This window comes from Puma concolor, chromosome B4 (assembly GCF_028749965.1).
Source record: "Puma concolor isolate L17-30 chromosome B4, mPumCon1.1.hap2, whole genome shotgun sequence".
NCBI classification, from domain to species: Eukaryota; Metazoa; Chordata; class Mammalia; order Carnivora; family Felidae; genus Puma; species Puma concolor.
In genome coordinates this window covers 82518752-82543585 of record NC_141673.1, presented here as the reverse complement: position 1 = coordinate 82543585, position 24834 = coordinate 82518752, and the positions used below count along the sequence as shown (strand labels likewise).

General features: G+C 39.6%; 1 long non-coding RNA gene across 3 annotated transcripts in view; it reads left to right on the top strand.

Annotated features, from left to right (window-relative positions):
- Positions 1-24834, top strand: part of LOC147579254 (uncharacterized) — a 95049-nt gene that overhangs the window by 52962 nt on the left and 17253 nt on the right. Inside the window, exons 2-6 of one of the 3 annotated variants that reach the window (XR_015253708.1) lie at positions 5918-6059; positions 7838-7954; positions 10603-10702; positions 16148-16237; positions 17706-17865. This is a non-coding gene — a long non-coding RNA (uncharacterized LOC147579254). Of the gene's footprint in view, positions 1-5917; positions 6060-7837; positions 7955-10602; positions 10703-16143; positions 16238-17705; positions 17866-24834 lie in introns of all 3 variants that reach the window. The other 2 variants (XR_015253710.1, XR_015253709.1) reach the window with 2 other exon arrangements.

The following is a 24834-nucleotide window of genomic DNA, read 5'->3' as shown; positions in this document are numbered from 1 at the left end:
GAACACCCACACTCTTCCAAAACTCAATCAGGAGGAAATAGAAAGCTTGAACAGACCCATCACCAGCGAAGAAATTGAATCGGTTATCAAAAATCTCCCAACAAATAAGAGTCCAGGACCAGATGGCTTCCCAGGGGAGTTCTACCAGACGTTTAAAGCAGAGATAATACCTATCCTTCTCAAGCTATTCCAAGAAATAGAAAGGGAAGGAAAACTTCCAGACTCATTCTATGAAGCCAGTATTACTTTGATTCCTAAACCAGACAGAGACCCAGTAAAAAAAGAGAACTACAGGCCAATATCCCTGATGAATATGGATGCCAAAATTCTCAATAAGATACTAGCAAATCGAATTCAACGGCATATAAAAAGAATTATTCACCATGATCAAGTGGGATTCATTCCTGGGATGCAGGGCTGGTTCAACATTCGCAAATCAATCAACGTGATACATCACATTAACAAAAAAAAAGAGAAGAACCATATGATCCTGTCAATCGATGCAGAAAAGGCCTTTGACAAAATCCAGCACCCTTTCTTAATAAAAACTCTTGAGAAAGTCGGGATAGAAGGAACATACTTAAAGATCATAAAAGCCATTTATGAAAAGCCCACAGCTAACATCATCCTCAATGGGGAAAAACTGAGAGCTTTTTCCCTGAGATCAGGAACACGACAGGGATGCCCACTCTCACCGCTGTTGTTTAACATAGTGCTGGAAGTTCTAGCATCAGCAATCAGACAACAAAAGGAAATCAAAGGCGTCAAAATTGGCAAAGATGAAGTCAAGCTTTCGCTCTTTGCAGATGACATGATATTATACATGGAAAATCCGATAGACTCCACCAAAAGTCTGCTAGAACTGATACATGAATTCAGCAAAGTTGCAGGATACAAAATCAATGTACAGAAATCAGTTGCATTCTTATACACTAACAATGAAGCAACAGAAAGACAAATAAAGAAACTGATCCCATTCACAATTGCACCAAGAAGCATAAAATACCTAGGAATCAATCTAACCAAAGATGTAAAGGATCTGTATGCTGAAAACTATAGAAAGCTTATGAAGGTAATTGAAGAAGATTTAAAGAAATGGAAAGACATTCCCTGCTCATGGATTGGAAGAATAAATATTGTCAAAATGTCAATACTACCCAAAGCTATCTACACATTCAATGCAATCCCAATCAAAATTGCACCAGCATTCTTCTCGAAACTAGAACAAGCAATCCTAAAATTCATATGGAACCACAAAAGGCCCCGAATAGCCAAAGTAATTTTGAAGAAGAAGACCAAAGCAGGAGGCATCACAATCCCAGACTTTAGCCTCTACTACAAAGCTGTCATCATCAAGACAGCATGGTATTGGCACCAAAACAGACACATAGACCAATGGAATAGAATAGAAACCCCGGAACTAGACCCACAAACGTACGGCCAACTCATCTTTGACAAAGCAGGAAAGAACATCCAATGGAAAAAAGACAGTCTCTTCAACAAATGGTGCTGGGAGAACTGGACAGCAGCATGCAGAAGGTTGAAACTAGACCACTTTCTCACACCATTCACAAAAATAAACTCAAAATGGATAAAGGACCTGAATGTGAGACAGGAAACCATCAAAACCTTAGAGGAGAAAGCAGGAAAAGACCTCTCTGACCTCAGCCGTAGCAATCTCTTACTCGACACATCCCCAAAGGCAAGGGAATTAAAAGCAAAAGTGAATTACTGGGACCTTATGAAGATAAAAAGCTTCTGCACAGCAAAGGAAACAACCAACAAAACTAAAAGGCAACCAACGGAATGGGAAAAGATATTTGCAAATGACATATCGGACAAAGGGCTAGTATCCAAAATCTATAAAGAGCTCACCAAACTCCACACCCGAAAAGCAAATAACCCAGTGAAGAAATGGGCAGAAAACATGAATAGACACTTCTCTAAAGAAGACATCCGGATGGCCAACAGGCACATGAAAAGATGTTCAGCGTCGCTCCTTATCAGGGAAATACAAATCAAAACCACACTCAGATATCACCTCACGCCAGTCAGAGTGGCCAAAATGAACAAATCAGGAGACTATAGATGCTGGAGAGGATGTGGAGAAACGGGAACCCTCTTGCACTGTTGGTGGGAATGCAAATTGGTGCAGCCGCTCTGGAAAGCAGTGTGGAGGTTCCTCAGAAAATTAAAAATAGACCTACCCTATGACCCAGCAATAGCACTGCTAGGAATTTATCCAAGGGACACAGGAGTACTGATGCATAGGGGCACTTGTACCCCAATGTTCATAGCAGCACTCTCAACAATAGCCAAATTATGGAAAGAGCCTAAATGTCCATCAACTGATGAATGGATAAAGAAATTGTGGTTTATATACACAATGGAGTACTACGTGGCAATGAGAAAAAATGAAATATGGCCTTTTGTAGCAACGTGGATGGAACTGGAGAGTGTGATGCTAAGTGAAATAAGCCATACAGAGAAAGACAGATACCATATGGTTTCACTCTTATGTGGATCCTGAGAAACTTAAGAAAAACCCATGGGGGAGGGGAACAAAAAAAAAAAAAAAAAGAGGTTAGAGTGGGAGAGAGCCAAAGCATAAGAGACTGTTGAGACTGTTGAGAACTGAGAACAAACTAAGGGTTGATGGGGGGTGGGAGGGAGGAGAGGGTGGGTGATGGGTACTGAGGAGGGCACCTTTTGGGATGAGCACTGGGTGTTGTATGGAAACCAATTTGACAATAAATTTCATATATAAATAAAAAAAAAAAAAAAAAAAAAAAAAAAAAAAGAAATAATTGGACAAGTGTATCTAAGTGAATGTATGATGATGTTAACTGCAGTGTTTTAAATCAGGAATAACATAAATGTCCAGTAATAGACTTATTTAAGTAAACTGAGGTACATTCAGATGAGATAATTAATTTTTATTTTTAATTTTTTTTCAACGTTTATTTATTTTTGGGACAGAGAGAGACAGAGCATGAACGGGGGAGGGGCAGAGAAAGAGGGAGACACAGAATCGGAAACAGGCTCCAGGCTCCGAGCCATCAGCCCAGAGCCTGACGCGGGGCTCGAACTCACGGACCGCGAGATCGTGACCTGGCTGAAGTCGGATGCTTAACCGACTGCGCCACCCAGGCGCCCCGAGATAATTAATATTTTAAAGAATATCATGAGAAGTATATATAAATATAAAAATACATAAATAGTTTATAAAATAGTGTGATAGTATGATTATAATTTTATCATTAAAATGTGTATTGTATGTAAATATTTATTCTAAAAAGACTGAAAAATATATATAGCACTGAGGATGAGAAAATAAACTGTGGGCCATCCATACAGTGAAGTATTATGTGGATATTAAAAAGATGAGGTTGATCTATATGCTGATGGGGAAAGATGTCTATGATATATATATATTTTTTTTAAGTTTATTTATCTTGAGAGAGAGAGAGACGTGTGTGCATGTGTGTGTGTGCATGCATGCAAGAGTAGGGGAGAGACAGAGAGAAAGGGAGACAGAGAATCCCAAACAGACTCCATGTTATCAGCGTAGAGCCCTACATGGGGCTCGATCCCACAAACTGTGGGATCATGACCTGAGCTGAAATCAAGAGTCTGGCACTTAACTGACTGAGCCACCCAGGCCCCCTCAAGTTTTTATTTAAGTTTCAGTTAGTTAGCATACAGTGTAGTATTAGTTTCCAGTGTACAATATAGTGATTCAACACTTTCACGCAACGACCCGTGCTCATAACAACAAGTGCACTCCTTGATCCCCATAATATATTGAGTATGAACTCATTTGTATTTTTTTAAAAAGTTTGTTAAAAGTTTCACAAAAACATCTCTGAGGATATACATTTAACCAGTAACTGCAGTTCTATCTTGAGTGAGAAATGAAGGGGCTGTTCTGTTTATCTAGTTCTCCATGACAACTCACCTTAAAACATTGTGGCTTGAAGCACCGTATTCATGTATTAATTCTCCCTGTTTATGTGGATCAGGAATTTGAAAGCTGCAGCTGGTGGTTTTATCATATTCAGAATATCATCAGACTGTGGCTGGGGTTGGGCCATCTTTGAACACTTGTTCATTTATACTTAGGCTGCTTGCACTGGAAAGGTCTGAACAGCTGGGTCTCCTAGAAATCTCTGGGTGTTTCATGGTCTCTCCAGTGTGGCAGTTTTAAGGTAGCTGGGCTTTTTGTATGGCCTCTGACTCCAAAAATGAATGTTCAGAAAGAGTGAGAAACAAGCAGAAGCCTGCTGCCATTTATGACCTAGTCTTGAAAGTCACTTTTGACACTTTCTTCTAGTCAAAGAGTTACAGAGGCCTGTCCAGGCCTCAGGGGAGGAGTCTAGACTCCCACCTCTTTTCACTTTCTTTTCTTCCAGTTTTAGTGAGATACCACTAACATATAACATTTTATTCGCTGAAGGTATACGATGTACTGATGTTACATGTGTATGTATTGCAAAATGATTACCGCAGTTAAGGTTAGTTAACACATCCTTCACCTAACATAGTTACAATGTGTGTGTATGTGGTGAGAACTTTTAAAATCTATTCTTCTAGCAACTTTCAAATGTACAATACGGTGTTGTGAACTATAGTCACCATATTGTATATTACATCCAAATGATTTATTCATTTTATAACTAGAAGGGTTTTTTGTTTTGTTTTTTTAAGTGAGCTTTATATCCAACATAGGGCTTGAAGTCACAACCCACAACCCTGTGATCAAGAGTCACACGCTCTATCTACTGAGCCATCCAGGAGCCACGGAAAATTTATTCCTTTTAACCACCTTTACCCATTCCTCCCATCCCCACCTCCTGTCCCATCCTATCACAAGGGATGATGAAATAGCTCACTTCTTCACTTCAATTTCCTTTGTGCACTCCATCACCATTTTTGCTACTATACTGGTTACCTTAAAATCAACTATTAAAACACAGCATTAAGAACTATAAAAGCAGTAAGATAGGAAACATTTTACATAGGGAGGTGGACCCAATTATTTAAGCTATAAAGTTAGTGTGACAAATTATATTAGAATTTAGTTGTCTTTAACATCCAATTTAAACTAAATGCCTCTCTCTCAATTCACTTCTCAAGGGAAACTTCAAACGCACAGTGGAGTTTATTGTGCTGCTAAAAATAAAATCATTATGATACCATATTAGAAATTGTAGTAGGGGCACCTGGGTGGCTCAGTTGGTTAAGCATCCAATTCTTTAAAAAAATGTTTTAACATTTTATTTTTTAAGAGACAGAGAGAGATAGCACAAGCAGGGGAGGGGCAGAGACAGAGGAAGACACAGAATCCAAAGCAGGCCCCACCCAGGCTCTGAGCTGTCAGCACAGAGCCTGATGCGGGGCTCAAACCCACGAATGCAAGATCATGACCTGAGTCAAAGTCAGATAATCAACCACGTGAGCCACCCAGGCACCTCAAGCATCCAATTCTTGATCTCACCTTAGGTCTTGATCTCCGGGTCCTGAGTTTAAGCCCCACATTGGGCTCCATGCTGGGTATGGAGCCTGCTTTAAAAAAAGAAGAGAAAAAGAAAGAAATTGTAGTAGACGAGAAACCCTGGTAAAAATGAAAACTGGCTCATTATTCTAGGAATAGGGAAGGGAAATGGGCTAAAAATTGGAAGACCAAGCAACAGAAGAAAACAGAAGACTCAGCATGGCAGAGACTGCCAGTGGACAGCCCAGCTTCCAATTGGACCCCCCTTACTATTGGGTATGGCAATGTATCCAGTCCAATAAAAGTATTAAGTTTGCCAGCTTAACAAATAAAAACACAGGGCCCTCAGCTGAATTTGTCTTAGTAAAATACAATATTTTATCTGGCAATCCTGAAAAGCTTATTTACCAACCTTCCTCATAGATATGGGTGATCAAGATCCAGAAGAATCCGCCGCAATGGTCAGGATTACAGACTGAGAAAGGAGGTTGCTGAGCACTGATGACATCACAGAGCGACTGACCGTACAGGCTGGATTTTTCCTACAAGCTTCTTACTTGTGTAGGTTTGTTATTTCAGGTTTCTGTTTTATGTAATTAAACTCAATCAGTCCTAACTCAAACACTTTGTGTGCTATTGTCAAAGCAGTATTCTCTATCCAAGCAGAGTAGAAGAAGGTATCAGCAGAGGATGGGGTTGCAGATAATTAGCCAAGACCCTTATACACAGGTGACTGGCCTCAGAGAGGTCTAGAAACAGGCATCCAAGACTGGGTCAAGAAGGCTGGAATTCTAAAGCAAGGAAATTTAACCCTTGTAGAAAATGGGGTGGCAGGTAAAGGCTTCCTTCTAGAGGGATCCGATCATGATGTCAGATCAGTTTTGGTGAAAGACTACCTTAGTGACATGCTGACTTCTATTGTCCCTACCTGAGACTGGCCTGGCTTCAGGGGGAGAAAACCATGTTAACTGCTCTTAGCTGCACAGGTCAGAGTGCTAAGTTACAGCCAATGTTTACATTAGCTAATGAGGGCTTATTATTTGCCAGCCAGGGTTCACCATGCCTTTTGTGTATTAGCTTATGCAGTTGTCCTAACAGTGCTAGGAGGAAAGTATGATAATTATCCCCATTTCACAAGTGGGTACAGTAAGGCACAGAGACAGTAGAGCTGAGATTTCAACTCAGACTACTTGCTTCTAGGGCTCTTGTTTTTAACCATTGCGGTCTGCTGCTGCTTAGCCCCTAAGTGCCAGCTCACAAACTTGTGTTCAATTATGATGACATTTTCACTGTGACAACATTTTCACTAATATACAGTGATGTGAAACAAAGAATGATAATATAGTGAACTTTAAAAATTTTTTTAACATTTATTTTATTTTTGAGACAGAGAGAGACAGAGCATGAACGGGGGAGGGTCAGAGAGAGGGAGACACAGAATCCGAAACAGGCTCCAGGCTCTGAGCTGTCAGCACAGAGCCCGACGCAGGGCTCGAACTCACGGACCGTGAGATCTTGACCTGAGCCAAAGTCGGCCGCTTAACTGACTGAGCCACCCAGGCACCCCTATAGTGAACTTTTAAAAATAAAGTTAGATTCACTTAATGTAAAAGGCCATAATTTATTTTGAGTATATCCATCCTCCTGAAATGAGGGCAATAGTAAGAAATTATTGTTAATCTTTAAAGTTTTAAAAACTCTTGGCAAATAAAAAGGAGCTAGCCCTATACAACAGTTGGAAAATTGATACCATGCGTGTGCTCCAAGTGTGGAGGATTTTAATACCGGGAGCTAGAGACCTACAGACTTTGGAAGGGCCAGCACAGTAAAGGACGCTCTTGCCAATGACTGCAGCCTGCAGCCCAAAGTGGGTAGTCCTCCAAGGCTCACCTGAAATCTACTTTTGTTTTTTTTATTTTTTAAAATTTTATTTTTGAGGGAGAGAGACAGACTGTGAGCAGGGGAGGGGAAAAGAGAGAGGGGAGACACAGAATCTGAAGCAGGCTCCAGGCACAGAACCTGATGTGGGGCTCAAACTCATGAACTGTGAGATCATGACCTGAGCCAAAGTTGGACGCTTAACTGACTGAGCCACCCAGGCGCCCCTCACCTAAAACCTGCTTTTAAAGTCAAGACCGTAAGGGAAGCTCGCACAAACCATCACAGCTGCAGCACCATCAAGGTGGTCTTGGCAGCCAACATTTCTGAAGCAGGTAGTTCCTTGAGGTGCATCTGGAGACTGCTGAGAACTGTGGATCCACCATCAGCTCACATACCTGCCTGTGGTGGCCTCCAAAGAGTGATAACTTTACCTTCTCTTCCACTGTCTACATCTCACTGCAGTGCTTCTCACTGACAGACCTGGAACTACATGGGGAAGGGGATCCTGGAAAATGTGAATCTCGGCTTCTCTTTATTATGAAAGAGCAAGGAAATGATATCGAAAACAGACTATCCTAGGTTTGTCTCTAAGCTTTTTTCTTTTATTTTTTAAAATACATTTTAAAATTATAGTTTTAACATTCTGTTTTATTTTTTAAAATCTGTGTTCCCAAACTGAATCTAGTGGGAATGTAGAATGGTGGAGCCACTCTGGAAAACTGTTTGCCAGTTCCTTGAAAATTGAGATCTATTACTACCACGTGATCCAACAATTGCACCCCTGAGCATTTACCCCAAAGAAACAAAAATTTATATTCACACAAAGCCTGTACACAAATATTCAAATAGTAGTTCATTTGTAATAAACTGTGGTATATTCATACCATGGAATGCTACTAAGCCATAAAAAAAAATGAAATCTTAAATGGAAAGATATTCCAGGCTCATGGGTTGGAAGAACAAATATTGTTAAAATGTCCATACTACCTAAAGCAATCTACAGATTCAATGCATTACCTATCAAAATACCAACAGTATTTTTCACAAAGCTAGAGCAAATAATACTAAAATTTCTTTGGAACCACAAAAGACCCTGAATAGCCAAAGGAATCTTGGTAAAGAAAAACAAAGCTGGAGGTATCACAATTCCAGATTTCAAGATGTACTACAAAGCCATGGTAATCAAAACATTATGGTACTGGCACAAAAACAGACACATAGATAAATGTAACAGAGCAGAGAGTCCAGAAATAAAGCCATGCGTATAAGGTCAATTAATCTATGATAAATGAGGCAAGGATGTATAATGGGGAAAAGACAGTCTCTTCAACAAATGGTGCTGGGAAAACTGGACCACTTTCTACACTTGATCTTAGCCAAAAGGCCGAGAAGCGATTACTGGACCACTTTCTAACACCATGCACAAAAATAAACTCAAGATGGTTTAAAGACCTAAACGTCAGACCTGAAACCATAAAAATCCTAGAAGAAAACATAAGCAGTAATTTCTCTGATGTTGGCTGTAGCAGCATTTTTCTAGATGTGTCTCCTAAGGTAAGGGGAAAAAAGCAAAAATAAATGTTTGAGAATACATCAAAATAAAAAGCCATTGCACAGCAAAGGAAAACATCAACAAAACAAAAAGGCAACTTACAAAAGATATTTGCAAGTGACGTATCCAATTCGAGGTTAGTATCCAAAATATGTAAAGCACTTACACAGTTCAACACACACACACACACACACACACACACACACACACACACAAATAGGTTAAGAAATGGGTAAAGGACCTGAATAGACACTTTTCCAAAAAAGACATACAGATGGCCAACAGAAAGATGAAAAGATGCTCAACACCTCTAATTACCAGGGAAATGCAAATCAAAACCACAATAAGATATCACCTTACCTCTGTCAGAATAGCTAGAAACAAAAAGATAAGAAATAACAAGTGTTGGTGAGAATATGTAGAAAAAGGGACTCTCGTGCACTGTTAGTGGGAATGTAAATTGGTACAGCTACTGTGGAAGACAGTATGGAGTTTCCTTAAAAAATAAAGAAATAGAAATACCATACAATCCAATAATTCCACTATCAGGTTATCTACCTAAAGAAAACAAAAACACTAATTAGAAAAGATACATGCTTATGCATGTTTATTGCAACATTATTTATAATAGCCAAGACATGGAAGCAACTTAAGTGTCCATTGAGAGATGAATGGGAAAGGAAGATGTGTATGTGTATATATATATATATATATATATATATATATATATATATGGAATATTACATAGCCATATAGAGAAGGAGATTGTGCCACTTGCGACAACATGGATGGACCTAGAGGGTATTATTCTAAGTGAAGTAAGTCAGGCAGAGAAAGACGAACACCATGTGATTTCACTCATATGTGGAATCTAAAAAAACAAATGAATAAACAAAAAGCAGAATCAGATCTATAAATACAGAGAACAAACCGATGGTTGCCAGAGGGGCGGTGGGTGGAGGTATGGGCAATATGGGTGAAGGGGAGAGTGGGAGGTACAGGCTTCCAGTTATGGAATGAGTAAATCACAGGAATAAAAAGCACAGCATAGGGAATATAGTCAATCATACTGTAGCAGCGTTGTATGATGACAGATGGTAGCCACACTTGTGGTGAGCTTAGCATAACATATAAGCTTGTCAAATCACTATGTTGCACACTGGAAACTAATGTAACACTGCGTGTCAACTATACTTAAAAATTTTTTTAAGTAAAAAGAATAAAATATTGATACATGCGACAACTTGAATGGATCATCAAAGAATTATGTTGAGTGAAAAAGGCTAGTTTCAAAATGTTACATACTGTATGTTTCCATTTATATAACATTATTTAAAAAATAGAACAGATTAGTGGTTGCTAAGGGTTAGGGCAGGATTAAGGAAGAAGATATCTGTGGCTGTAATAGGGAGGCATCAGGGATCCTAGTGATAAGCTACTTTGTATCTTGACAGTGGTAGTGAAGATATAAGTTTATACATGTGATAAAATTACAAAGAACTAAATACACATAAACACATAAATGAGTACATGTAAAACTGGTAAAACTGAATTAGGTGGATGGATTGTATAAAAACAATTTTCTGGCTGTGACCTTGTGCTGTAATCATACAAATTGGGGGCAACTACATGAAGAATATACATAATCTCTCTATATTATTTCTTACAACTGCAGGTGAATCTACAAAGACCTCAAAATAAAAATTCTAGATAACTCTGAGATATGGAACCTTCAGCACAGGATTTGAAGAAAGGATTCCAGCACTGAGCAGAAGGTGGGACTAAAGAAATGTCAAGGCTTCTTCAGACTCTTAGGATTCTCTTATTTTTTTCTTTCATTCATTCCTCTTCTGTTTTTCTTTCTTCCTTTTTCACATTTCCTTCTATTTTCTATCTACCAAGATAAGTGTAAGACTTCCCACTGGAATCCATTGCTGTTGCTTTATTGATGAAATCCTAAAACTCCTCAGTTTGGCTCCAGAACCCTCCATAATTTAGTCTCTGCCAACTCCTCTAGCCTGAAAGTCCAACAGTTGTCCTTCACAGTCCAGAAAAACCAAACACTGGATATTATGCTGCCTTCTACCTGCCAGTCCCTCCCTCCACCCCCTGTGGTGTTTTCTTTGACTTGCCTTTCTTCGGAAGACTCCATGGTGGTCCTTGATTTCACTTATTCCACTTTTTTTTTTTTTTTTTTTTTTTTTGAGACAGAGAGAGAGAGTTCAAGCTTGGGAGGAGGAGGGGGAAGAGAGAGAGAGGGTGACAGAGAGAGAATCTCAAGCAGACTCCACACTCAGCACACAGCTTAACATAGAGCTCGACCCACACCCTGGGATCATGACCTGAGCCAAAATCAGGAGTTGGACGCTCAACCAACTGAGCCACCCAGGCACCCCACTTGTTCTGCTTTCAACTAACCCTCTCACAGGGTTAGTCAGTCAGCTTACCCAGGCATAGATCTGTAAGTGGCATAAAACGTGCCCCCCCACCCCAATCTGGAAATGTGGTGCTGGTAAACCTAGATTTTGATGTGCATCTCCTTATATAAGTGGAGAAATTGAAATCAGTCCAAATTCTAATTTTAGTGCATATAAGAAATCTGTTAGTTTGAATTTGAACATGTAAGAGGAAAACTTAATTTATTATTAATAATCCTTCACTGACTTCTAAGGAAAGTGGATCTCAATGAACTAGAGGATCAATCTTGGAGCCTTTGGCACGCAGCAAGACAGAAATAAGTAGAAACAAACGGTTGTTGTGCAAGTTTGCTACAAGAGCTGGGCAGAGTGCAAGTGCTTGGCCTAAGAGAGTTTAGGAGAGAAGAGGGAAGCTCCAAGAAGGTAGGGATCATCCTCAGGAAGGCTTGCTGCTGCAGGGAGGAAGAGGGGCTTTCAAGCCAAATACAGAGATTTGAAAGAAGAGCACAGCTAAAGGACTCTCTCTCTTCCTTCTTTTCCCTTTTTGTGAAAAGCTATGCACTATTCCCCAGTGGAATTTTCAGAAAAATGTCTACTTGAATCACTTACTTTATTTTCATTTTTATTTGTTTTTTTTCAGTGTTTATTTATTTATTTTTGAGACTGAGCACAAGCGGGGGAGGTGCAGAGAGGGAGACACAGAGTTCAAAGCAGGCTCCAGGCTCTGAGCTGTCAGCACAGAGCCCAACGCGGGACTCAAACTCGTGGACTGTGAGATCATGACCTGAGCCAAAATCAAGAGTCCAACACTTAACTGACTGAGCCCAGTCAGGTATCCCTACCTTATTTTTATTTTTTTATTATTATTATTATTTTTTTATTTATTTTTTTTGAGACAGAGAGAGACAGAGCATGAACGGGCGAGGGGCAGAGAGAGAGGGAGACACAGAATCGGAAACAGGCTCTAGGCTCTGAGCCATCAGCCCAGAGCCCGACGCGGGGCTCGAACTCACAGACCGCGAGATCGTGACCTGGCTGAAGTCGGACGCTTAACCGACTGCGCCACCCAGGCGCCCCTCCCTACCTTATTTTTAAATGGAGTTTTGTTTTGAGGAAACTTAAAGAAGATGAATATTCTGCTGGCATAAGGGTTACAGACATGAAGAAAAAATATAAATGTCAATTTGCAGAAAATTAGTTTATCCTTCATGCGTGTGTGTGTGTGTGTGCGCGCACACACACACACACACACACACACACACAGTTAAGGAAATATCTTTAAGATATTGGTTTGAAGAGATACCAAGTGACTAGCTTATCCAGAGTTCACAGATTCCTTAATACAACTATACTTTTTATGGATTGCCCCGTAACACTTGACTTTCCATACACCAACTACTCCCAAGGAGTGAAGGATTTTCATGCTGGTACTACCTGCTGGATTATTGGATGGCTCCATTATTTCTGTTAAACAGTAGTTTGTATTCTTTTTAGAATGCTTTAATTGCATCTGGTCCTTATTGTTTCATAAAAATGAGTCAAAAAAAATACTAGTGCTAATACTTGTAAAAAGTATAAACCCATTCACTTGATACAACTGAGAAATGCATCCTCTAGGAAAAAAGAGGATCCATTATAAGAAAATGACAAAATTAGTCAATCTGTGCCTAAAGAGCAGTTGAGATTAGAGCAGGGGAGGGGCACCTGGGTGGCTCAGTCAGTGAAGCCGAAATCGGACTCTTGATTTCTGCTCAGGTCATGATCTCACAGTTCATGAGATTCAGTGTGGTGCTCTGTGCTGACAGTGCGGAGCTTGTTTGGGATTCTCTCTCTCACTCTCTCTCTCTGCCCTTCCCCCACTCCCTCTCTGTCTTTCCAAATACATAAATATTTAAGAAAAAGATTGGCGCCTGGGAATGAGAGAGCAGAGTGGAGCGCTTCAGGGAAAAAAGGGATTTGATTGAATAAGTGATGTGTCTGGCATTTGGAAAAGCTATTGCTGCAAGTACAGCAGATTGATAGAAAAAATTAAGGATTATCAACATTGGAAATTAAGAAAAAAAAGGCAGTGGTTAACTCTAAAAAAAAAAAAGATGTAAAATTAAAAAAAAAAAACCACACGACTTATCTCAACAGTAAACAATTACATAGTTATAATAATAATGTTGATTTACCCCCGATGTGACCTAACTCTGTTGAATGAATGAGAATAGTGAAAGTAGGGTTAGAGCTTTATTCTCCATAAGAAGAAGTGGATAGATTTCTAAAATTCGTAATCAAGAAATAGCAGTGTAGGAATATTATTTCGAAATATGCCCAAAGGGGGAAAAAAAAGAAATATGCCCAAAGAAACAGCTAAAAGTTGCCTATCATGACAGATATCAGAATTGGTGAATGGTGAAACAGGAACTGCTGTTTTTTATTACAAGCCTTTTTTCACTATTTGATTCTTTTTTTATTTATAAATTTTTTAATGTTTATTTTTGAGAGACAGAGAGAGACACAGAATCTGAAGCAGAGTCCAGGCTCTGAGCTGTCAGCACAGAGCCTGATGTGGGGCTCGAACTCATGATCTCTGAGATCATGAGCTGAGCTGAAGTTGGTCACTTAACCTACTGAGCCACCCAGGCGGCCCATTGCTATTTGATTGTTTTAACTGCAATGCATTATTTTGATGAGCAATTAATTCATTAAACAATACTTTTAATTAATTATTTTAACAATTATTAATAATTAATAATTAATAATTATTTTATTTATTTATTAATAATTATTGGCAAGTAATTAATTAAACAATATTTTAAAGTGGGGGACTGCCCATATCATCTCCTTTATGACTTTCATCTATTGTTCAAGAGGAAGTTAACTGTCATATGCTAGTTGTTTCCCTTTAACATGTAAAATACATGATATTGACAGATATCTTGCTTGAAGTTCCCAAGATGTGTTAACTGCTGGGAGCCAGATGTGTCATAGAGCACATAGAGGTACCTGTCAATACCTAACTGTTACCTCTGTTCCTGCCTGAGTACTTCTGCCCTTGTGTTCTGACTCTGGCCCTACTGTTAGCTCCAAAGTGGTATGTTTTAGTTCTGAGTACTTTGGCTTGGTTCTATGAAAGTCTATATCCTTCCTCGTTTGGTCTAAGCTAAGTTTACCTTCTCATCTTTCTGGAAACCTCTTCTCCTTTCCAAATTTTCTTTCAAACTCCACTTTTTCTTTCTTTTTCTTTTCTTTCTTTTTTTTTTTTTTTTTAGCATACTTTATTCATTCACCCAACAGGCATTTTTTTAAGCCATTATTCTGGGTCAAACCCTATGCCACAACCTGGAGATAGGAAGAATATATGGTCAGAGGAGATAAATTTCTTAAGTTACAATTTGGATTTCTTTCAGAAGATTAGGGTGCCACTAACCCTCTTGTCTTCTAGGAACATACATGAAAAGATCACTAGGCAAATAAACAGGATGTGCACCACTCTCTCAATCTAGGCAGTAGCCACAAACCCTGCCTTAATGCAAGCCTGAGATAAATGGCGGTGTTAGAGACTGCATTTGGAGTCTGGCTGCACTGGGGATTCCTACTTTGCACACTGATTAATAGACCTCTGTGCCTGCATATTCAGGCATGCAATTGTGAGGACATAGGCAGGACCTTCAGAACAGACCTTGAGTCCACTTATCCAAATAGTAAACAAAAGGCAAGGACCACAAGCCTCTTTTTTAAAATATTGGCTCTGGGCCCTGCCCAAATGTGCTTGCTGCCCCTACAGGAAGTAGAATCTGTTGGACTTGGGCTCAGAGTAGGAGGACAAGGAGTCTTCAACACCAGTCTAGCTTGCCAGTGAAAGTGCATCAATGGCCGTCCCCAACTCTGACCAGTCATTTCAGTTACTCCTATGAAGAAGAACCAAGAAAGGGCAAATAGAGAGAGGATGGAAATGTAGTAGAGTTTCTCTCTTCCTGAGATTAAGGCAAACACACAAGGAAAGGGGGAATGAAAACCTTTGCCTGTTCAACAGTTTTCCTTACTCCTGTCTTCTTTCTTCTTTTCTTAAAAATAATTAGAAGCACAAAGATATAGAAGAAACTCAACGTTCAACTAGATCATGATTAAACACACTTCCTGTATTCGTTAACATGAAAATATACTAATAAAGCATATTTGTTAAATATATGTATGGCCACCCCTAAAATGCATACATCAGGGAGAATTGACCTCAGGATATTTGGGGGCCCAGTGTTGTGGGCCACTTAATCACATCACATGGTATCCTTGAATGGTTGCAAGGATTGAATGAGTTAAAATGTACAAGTGCCTGGCATGCAGAGAGCCTTAGTTGCTGTTCTTGTTGTTACTATTATTATTAATTTTTATTTGTGTAGCATATTATAGTAATTATCTCATTTGATTCTCACAACTTCCTGTGAAGGAAGTAGAGCAAGTCGCATTGCTGCCCTTACAGATAAAAGTTTTTCAGTATTCTATGTGCGCAATTCAGATTTTCTGATTTCTGGTTCAAAACCCCAAACATGGGTAGATACCTGGTTTTCCTTATTCAGAAATGTAAAGATTGGATTTCTTGCCTTCTCTTTGGGAACTCCCAGATGATGACAAGGTGGAAATTTGAAATTCTTGTACTCTACTGGGAAAAGAAATGATCAGCTTGAATTATTTGCGGTATTTGGCTCTGCAGTTTCCTGGGAAAATCAATATGTGTTTTAGACAACTGACAAACATTTGCTTTTTGTCTTGCACAAGAAAATATTTCACATGCTGATTGTTTTATTCCTCTTAAGTCAGATGGTTATGAAGAAAGAGAGGGGTGTGAACAAGATGTCACTCCCAATCCCTTTCCTGAAGGAGGTTGACTTCGTCCATTTGGCAGGGCAGGTGGGTATCATCATCCTCCTTTTTTTCTTAAACACATCTTTTAGCTTTATATAGATAAATTATGTACAATACATATATATAAATGCATATATAAAAGATACACATATGTATGTACATATGCACATACGCACATGAATAAATAATTGAAAACATGCTCTGCACATTGCTCTTTAACCTGCTGGGTTTATTTAACAACATGATTAACCCCAAGAACGTTTTCCTATGTCCTATGAATTAGTTAGATTTGCATTCCACTGTAAAACCCAACATATCAAGGGTCAAACAGGTAGAAGTGATACTTGTTGTGCAAAATAAGAAACCTAGAGGTAGGCAGTCTAAAGCAGGTGTGATTTCTTCACGAGATGGACTCTGGCACCCTTAGCGTGCCATTTTAGACCTTGTGTTTGTTACCGCATTCTCACAAGATGGCTGCTCCACCCTTCACAGTGCATCTGTATCCCAAGGAAAAGGAAGAGAAAATGCAGAGAGCAAAAGGTCCATATCAGCTGAGACTGCTTCTGATTAAAGAGCTTCTCTAGAGTCCAACCTAACAACTTCCACTTACATTTCACTGGCCATATGGCCACCCAATGCCACCAGGAAACTGGTATCACCTGTTGTGTTCTTTAGGAAGCAGATGCTGGGTGGAGTTAGGAATGTAAAAGGTTTAACAGGGAGTAACACTTGTGAAAGAAGCAGGACACCAAACTGGTCAGGAGGGCCATCATTCCCTAATGCAGACCTGACAAATCTCTGCCAGCCCAATGTGCAGCCCCAGGCCAAAGATGGCCATTAGGGAAATCCTGTGTTGGGTAGAAATGGTTAGGCCTTTATATTACCATCTTATTTAGTCATTGGCTAGGAGCTGCCTCCAGGAGAGCACGATCTCAGCTTGAAATTTGCCAGGAGCTAAAAAAATGAGTCAGCTAATTTTGAGACTCTCATACTCCTTGAAGTGGGTAGCAACTCCTTTCTTAAAGCAAGGGCATCTGGGCGGCACATCTCTACCTTTGCCACACTGGAAAGTGAAAGTTTTAATCTGGGCACACTGCCTTCCCAAAGATACTTGGAGTTCTGTTACTAGGGAAGAATAGAGGATATCATGTAGGTCATTGTTGTGTCTGATATGCTTCAAGTTTTCTACTCAGGAGACATGAACAGTCTTGTCAGATAAAAGCAGATTATTGAACAAACTTCCATGAGTAGTTGTGTGCCATGGTGGAAGGGTGTCCAGAAACAGAAATGTCATCTTCATTGGAGAGCATCTGTAGCTCATCTTCCCATGGCATCAAACTGCCTCTCATGTTGGGCAATTCCAAAAGAAATGGGACTAGCTTAGAGGTGAAATGGTGAGCACAGGTAATGATACAAATAAATGTGCATAAGTGTTGCTGTTTGTCTCCTCTCCTAATTTTGTACTTTTGTAAAGTCACTGGCATAATTTTGTTTTGTTTTGTTTTTCCTTTAGGCTTTTAAAGATTTGGCTCATTGATATTTTTAATTGGTAAACTGGGGAGAGACCAATTATTCAATCCTCTCTTTTGAGGCCGAATAATGCAGAGGCTCTTTGGATGATGCAAAGTCTCATTCAAAAAAGGAATTCTCCAGGGAAAACTGAAACAAGTGGGGTAAGCAATTTAGGAGTTATAGATTTTTTCCTTTAGGATGTTTTATCTCTCTGCTTTGCTGAAGTTGCTTCCTCTAATCTGAATATTTCTAATGCTATCAAGAAAAATTCCTTGTCCCTTGCAGCAGGAAATATGTTTCACATTCTCCAGATACAATGAAGAGTACTTATGAAGCTCAGAAAGGATATCCTGAGTCTCTCTCTGTTCAGATATCTGGGCCTGTGCTTGGGCATGGATCTAGCTGTTTGATTAATTCTGAAAGACAGCCATGTGCATACAAGTAAAGCCTCAAAATGTGGAAATGTGACATAATAGAGAATACATCTGGGTCGTAGCTAATCTTGGAAAACTGGCGAATAATTTATTCTCCTAATTAGTTTCCTTAAAGTCTAACCAAAGTTCGCTGTTTACCAGTAATTAGGATCTCCATTTCAGCTCCTTCTTTCACAGAGAAAAACAGCATGATCAGTTTTAAATTGATAGTAATTAAAAGTTTTTTGATAATGTTTTTAATTAAAAATATATATTTACTATAGAAAATAGAGAAAAGCACCAGGATGATTAAAATTGCTCCTAATTACACCAGCTAGAAGAAATCAACATTATATATTCTTTCAATCTTTCATAATATTTATACATTATATTTTATACAGACAAAATGTGTATATGTATAAAAATGCATATGAATTGGGACCACGCTCTGCACTCCGTTATGCTTAGCAACATACCATGAACATTTTTTCGTGTCATTAAGTTTCTTCTACAGCACACTTTTCAAAGGCTGCAAGGTGCTCCATTGAACACATGTAACATAATTTATTCAGCTAATCTGTTATTATTGAGTGTTTCATTTCTTTCTGATTTTACATTATTATAAATAATTTTGTGCTGAATAACCTTGTCACTCTCTCACACCCCTGGTTATTTCTTAAGGATAAATATATGGAAGAGGATGAACATTGAATATAGATACCCCTTGTTTCTGCCTACTCAGAATTCCTTCTTCTTCTTTTTTTTTTAAGTTGACAGAACTGACCTCCTATTCCACTATTTATCCATTTCCTTTCAGGAATTGCTTTTGCTCTCACCTGGTAGAACTTTTTGTCACATGGTTGGGATTGATCACAGTGTCCTGTTTCCTATCACCTCAAACACAGTGACTGGTCCAGGAGTGGGCATACGACCCAAGCAGGACCAGTAGGAGGGAATTTTTCTAAGTCTGATAATGATGTTTGGATAAAAACATCTCTTTTCTTCCAAAATTATGGACACCAAGGACTGTTTAAGGTTGGAACTGACAAGGGCCATCTATGCCACAATGATACCAACATAGGAAAAAGCGGAGCTGAGAGATGGAGACAGAAGGGAGATTTCTGATGACATCATTTTAGTTTCTGATTGCCCTAGACTTTTCCAATTACTTGGCCTAATATAGTCCTCTTTTTGCTTAAAATAATTTGAACTGGCTTTCTGACTTTAGGCAACCAAGACTTGACTAATGTAGATATCCTTAAGGTTTTGATACATATTTCCAAATTATTTCCCAGAGCAGTATTGCCAAATAGACTTGTGGAATATGGAATTTTGAATTGAAGTGTAGTTGATATTGCTGCAACTTGCCAGCGTAGAATTAGTGATAAGAATCAATCTTATCTCTTCTTTCCATACCCTCATCCCCTCCTGATTAAAAAAGCATTGCAGACAAATCATGCTCGGGTGTGAGTAAAGGCAGGAATGTGATGAATATAGATCAGACAAGGGTTATATTATGCCCTTATGTCAGGCTGAGTAAAAGCCCTTGCTGTCAGGGAGGGGGTAAAAAGCTTTATGTACTCCTTAGCCAATTATATAGTGAGTCTCTAACACCTTTACTTTCCTCCCATCTTTAGAAGTGAAAGTTAAGAGAGGTCTTAAGAGGAGGCAGTTCAAGAAAGGAGCTAAATTATTCAGGAGTAAGTTGTCAACTTCAAGTTAGTGAGCCAAGGAAGAGTATTTTAGAAAGAAACTCAGTGACTGAACTAGGTGGGACCGATGTTTGGGAGCCAATTAAAGAGGCAGGCTGGTGAGCAGCTGTGGGAGGAGGTGGATTGGGGAAATATGATTTTAAAAGGCTGCTAAAATAACACTGGCAAAGACAAATCGACTCCAACGTTTCACTGGAATGACTTGGAAAGCTGTGCCTAATTCTGGTTCTCGTATCAATTGCTTATATAGTTAAGGAAATGCAAATTGGTTCCAGTCTCACTGGAGTAGGCACTGCCCTCAAAAGGAAATGAAAACAATACTCTATTAACAGCAGTCCACTTAATTTGCATACTTTTGAGATATACATGTTCACTAGTGGTCAGCTGAAATTCCTGAATCAATTAATGTGTGGCCTAGTGCTGTTTCTTGAGAAACAGCAAGTGGTTTGTTTTACCCACCCTTTCATATACCTCCGAAAACGGTTTCTGGTTCATAGAATTACAAATGAACAAAACTGGAGAAAGAAGAGAACTTCAGAAAAACAGGAACTAATTGTTGAATGCTTTTAGAACATTTCCTGCTGGTCAGTAGAAGTGAATTAGCAAGCAAATGTTTTTAACCCTACTTTTCATTGATTAAAAAAATAAGTTTATCCATATCCTGACCAAATCAATGTTGAACACACATTTATAGAATATTTGCTTGTAGGGGCCACTTGACTTTACCCAGGTCTTCTGGGAGGTTGAGAGTGAAGGATAGGATATAGCAGCAAAGGTATCTTTATTTTATTTTATTTTATTTTATTTTATTTTATTTTCTAAGTTCCTAGATTGCTCCATTGAAAAGACATCTTTCTATATTTCTGGGGAGCAGTTGGGTAGCCAGTGTTGCAAAAGGACAAACTCAAGGACAAGCCAGTTACACATTTTAAATTTTGGAAGCATTGTACCAGCTCTGAGAATGAGAAGGCATCTCCAGCCATCCATGGCTGTTTGGGTAAAGGAAGCACTGCTGTGGTGGTGGGGGCAGGGGAGGGAGCCAAAAATCAGGCAAAAGATCTGAAAAATTGGTGAAGTAATTACCTTATTCACCCTCTATCTCATCCTTTCACCATCATTCCAAGTGCTTTGACCTAAACACAAACTTGAGCTGAGTTCCAGCTCTGCTCACTTCAGTATGGGGAATCAGAGGGGAAATTGTATCTGCCCAGAAATTCCTTCCCTCAACTCTGCTGTTCCAGTGGAAGTAACTAAAATAAAACACAGGTATAACAAAACTTAAAAAGAACAAAAGTTGTCTATGTAGAAAACCTGAAAGAATAGATGAAAGATACCTGTGGAACTCATAAGCTACTAGAGCAAGGTTGCAGGATACATGGTTAATATACCAAACTCACTAGTGGTCAGCTGAATTTCCTGAGTCAATTAATGTGTGGCCTAGGGCTGTACTGAATACTTAGGTATAAACCTAATAAAATATATACAAGACCTATATGAAGAAAACCTCAAAACTCTGATGAAATCAATCAAAGAAGAACTAAATAAATGGAAAAACATTCCATATTCATGGATAGGAAGGCCCAATCTTATCAAGATTCAGTTCATCCCAACTTGATCTATAGATTTAATTCAATTTCGATCAAAACCCAACAAGTTACACAGACAAAGAAGCATTCACAAATTCACACATATTTGCATTCACAAATAACCAGTCATCTAAACCTGGCCACATCTAAACCTGAGTGGGAGTGGGGCTGCAAGGGAGAGATCTACTACTTCTTTATTTCCATTACTTAGATTCCACTTTGGAGGGCTTTACTAGGTCCTAAAGAGAGTTGATTTGCAGCGTCTCTCAGTGGGCCTGCCACGGTTACAGGGGTCTGTGAGATATAGGTAACTGTACATTTTTGCTGTCCTTAAAAAGTTTTAAACCATTTAAGAACTATTAAAAATTTTATAGCATTTGAAATTGTTTTTGCATGTTTGTAGGTAATAATTATACTATACAAAGAAAATAAAATGTTTCCAGCAAGCCTCAGGTAGTCTCTTCCCAGTCCTCTCCAGGTGATGAATGGTGTCTGATGAATTGAATTTCCATCCTGGAAGTCAATACCCCTGAGCTTAATCTCAGTTGCACTTAGTTACTTCATCTCTCAGCTTCCTTGTGTATAAAAAGAATTAGGGGTCTAGGTGATATGTCTCTTCCAGCTTTAAGATTTTATGATTTCTATACTTTGGATGCCAATACAAATGGTGACTGTTGAAGCCAACAGTTTCCTCCTGTATCATGCCTCTCTCAAAGTGAAACCTAAAAGCCAGAAAGGGTTTACTGGAAATGCCAGTTTTGGATTTCATCAACTCCCAAAGCAGACTGCCTACGGATCAGAAATTTTATATTGAGGGGCGCCTGGGTGGTCAGTGGGTTGAGCATCAGACTTCAGCTCAGATCATGATCTCAGGGCTTGTGAGTTCGCATGGGGCTCTGAATTCTTTGTTTCCCTCTCTCTCTGCCCGTCTCATGCTCAAACTCTATCTCTCTCCCCTCCAACAATAAATAAACATTTAAGAAAAAGAGTGTTTGAAAAAAAAAAAAGGAATTCTCATCTTGAAAAGGGGCAGGTTCTAACTTGCACAGATGTTCTTTCCACTCAAACTCAGGCACTGTTTTTTGTGGAAATAATAGAAGAGTTTAGCCAGCCAGAGGCCCCAGTTGGAGGGGATTGAAAGGTTTCCCAAGGCAACCACTCCCAAAGGCGGGTAGGGTTTCTGTGAGCTGTTTCCTGCCTGAACAAACAGCCCCTCCCAAGCCCTCAAGGCTGACCTGGTTCAGGGACCACCCTTTGGGATCAAGTCCACTGTAGGGGCCAGTGAGCCTTGGACAAAAATAAATGTGAAGAAAGAGGTCCCTGGGGGGGTTGACTCCATGACAGCCCCATGGCTTTTTATTCTGGCAGTAAATAACCTGAGCCTGTGCCAGACCTGGAACTCTCTCCTCTGTCCTGGTTTAAATATGTCAATGTGACACTGACAGGATTGGCCATGGGGAAATAGAAGCCAAGACTCTGTTGGTTGAAGTCCCGTTCTTGGCCAAATTGGGAGGCTGTTTGTCTTGGGGTTCTAGTTAGTTCCCTTTTGAACTATCCTCTCATATCCCTTTTTGAAGCCGTGGGCTGCCCTGGCAAACGGGCCCCTCTCCCTATCTCAGGCTGCCCACCATGCTGCCCGTGTGCTCAGACAAGGATCAAGGTTGGAAAGGATTTGATTAATTCAAACAACTTGGGAGCAGATGAGAATTTAGGACATCATCCCTCGCAAAAGAACTTTTACTTCATAGGGGCTCTAAAAGATTGTGAAGCCTTCAACAAAATCTCCAATAATGGAATTTCACACCTGTAGGACAGAGGAACTTGAATGGAGCACCTTTCTAATGCCCTCTAATCATACCATGCTTTATAAGTCAAAGAAATAGTAATTTAATCTCAACCATGTACTAACACTGTTCCATCTACATTACAAACATCAACTCATTTATGCCTCACAGCCATATGAGGTAGGTACTTTTTAGTATCCCCACTTTATAGGTAAAGAAACTGAAAAGCAGAGAGGTTAAATACCTTCCCAAGGTCACACAGTTAACAAATGCTAAGGACAGGATTCAAATTCAGGCAGTCTACTCCTAGAAGCCATGCTCATAACCATGGTGCTATTCTGCTTGCTCTGTTTAATGCTTACTCCAATCCCATCCTAAAAGTTGAAAGTCTTTTTTTTTTTTTTTTTTTTTTATTTTTTATTTTTAAAAAAAAATTTTTTTTTTCCAACGTTTTTTATTTTTTATTTTTGGGACAGAGAGAGACAGAGCATGAACGGGGGAGGGGCAGAGAGAGAGGGAGACACAGAATCGGAAACAGGCTCCAGGCTCTGAGCCGTCAGCCCAGAGCCTGATGCGGGGCTCGAACTCACGGACCGCGAGATCGTGACCTGGCTGAAGTCGGACGCTTAACCGACTGCGCCACCCAGGCGCCCCAAAAGTTGAAAGTCTTTAAAAATTACTTGTATTATTGTGTGGAGTTAAATATTTTTCAATGGGAGCTCCATAATATGCTACAATTACATTAGTTATTATACCACCTATTTTCCCTAGCATTGCAGATTACCTTCCATTTTTCTCTTCTATGCTTTGCCTTGATACTTAACAGTTTTCATCATTTTAATCACACCTTCTAGCCCATGAAATCTTTTTTTCCTGTGTTCCTTCATTGTGCTGCACGCTTCATTATCTTGCTCAAAATCCTCCAATGACTTTTTAAAAAAAAATGTTTAATGTTTATTCAGTTTTGAGAGATAGAGACAGAGCATGGGGGGGGGGGTGGGGAGGGGCAGAGAGAGAGAAAGCCACAGAATCTGAAACAGGTTCCAGGCTCAGAGCTGTCAGCACAGAGCCTGACATGGGGCTTGAACTCACAGACCACAAGATCATGACCTGAGCCGAAGTCTGGTGCTTGACTGACTGAGCCACCCAGGTGCCCCCAAACCCTCCAATGAATTTATAATCACAGCTCACACTGCAGGATGGCTCTCATGATGTGGGCCTGCTAATGTCTCTAACATCACCTCCCACTACTCCCAGTATCCTAACCTCAGTGGCGTCCTTCCCACTCTTCAAACACACAAAGCTAATTTCTATCTCTAGGCCCTTGCACTTGCTGTGTCTTCTTCCTGAAATACTCTTCCCCCAGAGTTGCATATGGCCAGTTCCTCATTTCATTCAAGCCTCACCTCAATTGTCACTCCTCAGAGAGGATTTCCTTGTCCGCCTACCTGAGCTAACACGCCTGTCCTTCCCCTGCTTTGTTTGCCTTCTTAGCATTTGCCACTTCCTACAATTAGATGACATACATATTTGTTTGCTACTTTTCTGTCTCCCTCATTAGAATGGAAGTATTCTGGTGACTTCCTTGTTCACTGCTGAATCCCCATCCCCTAGGAGAAGGTTTAGCATGAAGTA